The sequence below is a fragment of the Vulpes lagopus genome, chromosome 16, assembly GCF_018345385.1.
Source record: "Vulpes lagopus strain Blue_001 chromosome 16, ASM1834538v1, whole genome shotgun sequence".
NCBI lineage: Eukaryota > Metazoa > Chordata > Mammalia > Carnivora > Canidae > Vulpes > Vulpes lagopus.
Window position 1 is genome coordinate 24,596,572 of NC_054839.1, and position 5,794 is coordinate 24,602,365.

A 5,794-nucleotide genomic window follows, 5' to 3' on the forward strand; every position below is an offset into this window, starting at 1 on the left:
GCACCCTCTGCCCTCCCTTAAATTAATATCTTTCACATATGCAAAACAAATTGACCCCATCCCAACATCCTTAAAAAGATTATTAACCCATTTCAGTGTCAACTCAATGTCTCAGACCTTATCTAAATATAATCAACTCAAATTCATCTAAATTAGTTATGGTAAGAATCTAACAATGGTCTACCCCGGGACAAAATTTGTCATCATCTATGGACTTGTGAAATTAGAAAACAAGCTAAATACTTATAAAATATATTGTTGGGACAGTCATCTAGGATAGACATTTCCATTCCAAAAAGATAGAAATAGAAGAAAAGGGGGTCTCAAGTTCTAGGAAAGTCTGAAAACAAGCAGGAAAATTTCAGTTACATTGCAAGGTTTAACAAAATCTCCAGTGGTAGCCTTTTGTTCAGTTCTCTTCAGTTCTCAGTTTTTCTCAACTGCACTGCATGTCATCTCACCAGCCCAGGTCATTCTATGGGGGAAAACATGGAAATTAAAGAGCTATCACTTTTCTTAACTCTTTGCTTATTTACTTGCACTATTGCAATACAGACTTATAATGATTCAATTTATGAATTTTCAGCTTTACAATAGTACAAAAGTGATTCACATTCAATAGAAATCATAATTGGAATTTTTAATTTTGCTCTTTTCCTGGGCTCCTGATATATGGCATGATCCTCTCTCCTGGTGGTGGGCAGTAGCAGTTGCCACTCAGCCACGTGATCACAAGGATAAAGAAGCAACACACTGATAACCATTGCATTGTTTTTCTTTCAGTACAGTATCCAACATATTGCATGAGATATTCAATTGTTTATTATAAATTATGTTTTATGTTAGAGGAATTTGTACAACTGTAGGCCAATTCAAGTTTCTGAGCATGTTTAAGGTAGGCTATGTTAAGGTGTGTTGTTTGGTAGGTTAGATATATTAAAGGCATTATTGACATGATATTTTTACATTACAATGGGTAAGGTGCAAGGAAAAACTGTATTGGTAATTAGCTTGATTCTTACTTTTAGTTTGTCTCATTGTCCCAGTTGGCCACCTTGAAACTTGGCAGCTCAAGAACTACCATAAAGCAGAGTAGTTTCACTTTTAGGGTTACTGTCTTCATCCTGGCAAAAAGACTTCATTTCAGGGTCCCGTGAAGAGATAAAAACTTGAGGGAAAGTTTAAGAAGAAAATAAGACTCTTCAGCAAATTATGCCTCTCTTTAATGATAAGTCCTTTTCCAAGTTCACCATGAAACAGTTAATCTTGTTTGTTTGATCTACCACAACCTTCTTCTAATATTTCGTTTATTAAAATTAAACACTGATAGTTTTTTAAGAGTTTTGTTAAAAAGTTGTATATTAAAATCTGAATCTCTGAAGATATCTTTCTGTTTTCTCTAGTTAAAATGAACTATGATTATTTTCTTTCTCCATAGATATGCTCTCAAAATACTGAAAATGTAATCATTTTGGGTTTTGCTTATGTGTGTATTATGTGCATGGGAAAAGAAGATATACAGACAGTAAAGCATAAACGATCTCTATAAAGAAATTTTCAGATTTATATTTTTAAATAACTAAGATTAAAATGTTAGAGGAGACAAAAGACTAGATTGAATATTTCCAGTTGGAATAGGAAATGGTAAGATCTGAAAAATCTACATGGCAGATCTGAAAAAATATTCAACTTCTACAATTGAAAAATATAAGTATCAAAACTGAAAACTCCATGTGTACATTTGACACCAGATTAAATAAGTGAAGAAAAATTGGCAAATTGAAGGTAGGCCAGAATAAAGAAAAAAATGAGAACACCTAGAAAATGTCATGAAATACATCAATTGTACATTTTCAAACCCTCACAAAACCTGAGAAAAATGAAAATATAAAATGTAATTGACACACATTAAAAACAAATATATAGAGAGATCCATAAAGCATCCAGTAATATTGGGAAATGATTTATTTTATCTTCAAAGAAGGAATAATCATACTTTATAATTAAGAATATCAATTGACATTTAAGCAAAAAGTTTGGAAGCTGGAAGTAATTGAATGATATCCTTGTAATAATGGAAAACCCAGTGGAACACCCAAGAGGGGTTTTTGTCCCAAGCATAGGCAATAGGTAGGTTCACTCTTTGTATTTAATTTAAAAATCCAATAAAACTGAGTAGAGACAGCTTTCCCTTTTATTATTATTATGCACTGGCATTCCTAAATATTGTCAATGATAAAGCATATCTTCCTGCCTTGGTAGTTTATTTGGATCCTCTCCACTGGTTCAGAATGCTACTGAAAAATGTGTTTGTCAGAATTATATACTCCATAAAAATACTTTTTAAGAATGAAGGTGGATACATAGGCATTTTTGTAGATTAACCTTGTGTCCTACAAACTTGCTAAACTCAGTTCTGGTAACTTCTTTTTGGTAAATTCTGTAGCATTTTTCACATACAAAATTATCTTATTTGCAAATAAAATAGTTCTACTTCTTCCCAGTAAATCATGCCTTTTATTTCATTTCCTTGTCTTATTGTGCTAATACTTCCATTAAATGTTGGAAGAGAAATAGTAGATGGACATCCTATTCCCTGCTTTTAGATGGAAAATGACCAGTCCTTTACCATTAAAAATAATGTTAGTTGTAGGTTTTTAATAGTTGCCTTGTATCAGTTTGATGAAGTTTCCTTCTAATAATGGCTTTAAAACAAAATAAAACCAAACCAAATATCTGACAATGCCAAATATTGTCAAGGATGTAGTGCTCACACATTTCAATTTGTATACCCCCTTTGGAAAATTTTTGGAATCATCTAGTAATGTTGAAAACAATTTCTAAACCAAATTATATATACATGTGTACCAAAAGATGGATACAACAGTATTGGTAGCAATATTATTTGTAAAAGTTTTATTTATTTATTGTTTGTTTGTTTGTTTATTTATTTATTTTTTATAAGATTTTATTTATTTATTTATGAGAGACACAGAGAGAGAAGAGGCAGAGACACAGGCAGAGGGAGAAACAGGCTCCTCACAGGGAGTCCCATGTGGGACTCAATCCCGGGGCCTCCAGGATCACACCCTGAGCCAAAGGCAGTCAGACGCTCAACTGCTGAGCCACCCAGGTGTCCCTATTTGTAAAAGTTTTAAAGTGGAAAATGAAATCAATTCATAAGTTCCAATTAATTGGAATACGTTTACTCAATGGAATAACATACAGAAATTAAAATGGCATAGCTAGTGCTATAGTCAGCAAAATGTTTGAGTCTCATAAAAGCAATGCTGAGCTAAAGAAGAAAAATCTGAAGGACTACATAATTAATATTAATTAATTAATACAATTAATTTAACATAAATTAAATTTCAAATAAATCTCAGACATAAACAAGAGCATTTGGAGAGCATTTGGATTACTATTTTGGAAATCATAATAGTGGTTAACTTTGGTATGCAGGCAGCTTTTGATATACTCATTTACTCACTTGGATTTTTATATATACACTTGAAATACTCATTTACTCACTTGGATTTTTATATGTACACTTGAAATATACAAAATTCTCTGCATATGTGTTATGCTAAGCTGAAAAAAGTAAGAAAATTTGTGCAATTAGAAATATGCTATAAAAAAAAAAAAAAAAGAAATATGCTATAATAAAATTTGGACCACCTTTTGCCTCACTGCATCTGAGAGAGCAGGATGGGTCACCAGCAGCTCTACTGGAGCACCAGCAGCTCTACTGGAGCCATCCCAGGAAATTTGGCCAGAGTTCTCATGTTTGCCATGTCTACTCAAACTGGCACAGTCGGGTCCAGAAAAATGTGCCTCAACATGTGCTGCCAATGTTTTTGCCAGTATAGGAAAGATATAGATTTCATTAAGTTGGATTAAGTGAACATCCTTGAAAGTGTCATCCAGAATACCTATCTCAACTGCAGATATCCAAGATACTTATCTTAATTACCCAACTTATTGTACCTAAAATTAAAATACTTTAATTTTGAAAATAGATGAAAATTGGACCTCTAAAACAAAAATCTATCCCCACCCCTTCATCTTCCTGCAATTATTTCAGCAACAGTCACTGATTTCCAAAATATGAGGTAAAGGGAGGATTTCATGAATTGAGAGACAACAGAAAAATTAGCTTTGTGTTTCAAATTAGATTTTTACAATTAAGGCAGAGATAACAACCTCAGCATGAAACAATTAATTTTCAAGGGTCTGCCATTTAAAAAATAAAAGACTAAGCTTTGAAGGACCCCAAGCTTAATATGTTGGCCATAGAAAAGAAGTATGAACAAGAACAGAGGATAACTGCACCTCCTAGACTCTGCAATCTTGTTAAAGATTACCTGTAGTGTGTGCCTTTCTGATGGGGTTAAACTCAATGAAATCCATAAGGAAATGCACTATATGAGAATGGTAAACTAGCTTTAATGCAGAAATGGTGGTAAGAATAAGCACTTCAGAATAAGACTTAAGCATAAGGCTTAAGAAACCCTCCCCAACTAAGTGTCTTAGGAACAACCCCAAAAGAATTTTGGAGACAATTTCAGTTTGCATTATTCCCTCCCTTGATCTGAATATTTGTAAAGAACTGATAGGGGATCCCTGGGTGGCCCAGCGGTTTGGCGCCTGCCTTTGGCCCAGGGCGCGATCCTGGAGACCCGGGATCGAGTCCCACATCGGGCTCCCGGTGCATGGAGCCTGCTTCTCCCTCTGCCTGTGTCTCTCCCTCTCTCTCTCTCTCTCTCTCTGTGACTATCATAAATAAATAAATAAATAAATTAAAAAAAAGAACTATCTGATAAAGATCCAGAGGGCCTGAAAAATACTTTAGTGCTTGAAATAATCTAAATTACTTAGGTGACTAGAAGTTTCATGAGTATAAACACTTCTCATCAGAATGCAACAAAGGTAGGGGCTTATGATGAATAACAAGATGAGGTAAAGTGTATTTCTGAAAACAGTTTCAAATGAATAGACCAAGTAAATTCCTATTACTTATTCCCCACCAAAATCTGGATACTACATAAGACATTATGCCAGCCGGAAATTAGAAGTTACGAGGGTAATAATATGTAGAAGATAGATATAATCCTATATTTATTGGGCTAAAACAACATATGAATGAAAAATTATTCAATTCATTGATATATTTCAGATGATTAACTTCATTACTGGAACCAAAAGATTAGAACATGAGATAATGTTTTAGAAAAATAAATTTATAATTTTACATACTTCAGTTTTAATTATGAAATTTTATCTGGCTCATAGTTAAATAGTGAATATTTGTTAAATATAGTCTACTTAGTGAATTCCTATAGCCAGAAAAGCTCAAAGGCCCTATGATTAGTAGAGTTCAATGATTTTTAAAAGGAACTAAGGCTAGATTATTATTACCCAACCATCACCCATACATTTCACAAAGATGTTATGAGAGGTCCTCTCTAGTTTCCCCGTTTTAGAGTCACCTAAGCCTTTTGATTAATTTATAGCCCAACCTGTGTTTTTGTTCCCCTGAGTTTCTAGTCAACTGCTCATTGTATGATCTTGGTCATAAAATGATTTTGATTTTTAAATTTTTTATTCAAATTAATTATTGACATTTAATTTATCTGAGCACAAAATTTAGAAGGGTATCTCATGTTCAAGTCTATTCAAACCATCCAAGATATGCCCTGACAGTTCCACCATTTATTTATTTTTTTAATTGCCTAAGAGAGAGGAGAAAGCTTTCACATAAAAGCACCTACTGCCCATGTCAAGCTAACGGAAA

At 33.3% G+C, this 5,794-nt stretch overlaps 1 pseudogene; it reads left to right on the top strand.

Moving 5' to 3' along the window:
• Nucleotides 1-2,074: 2,074 nt before the first annotated feature.
• Nucleotides 2,075-3,900, top strand: LOC121476760 (annotated as a pseudogene).
• Nucleotides 3,901-5,794: the final 1,894 nt, after the last annotated feature.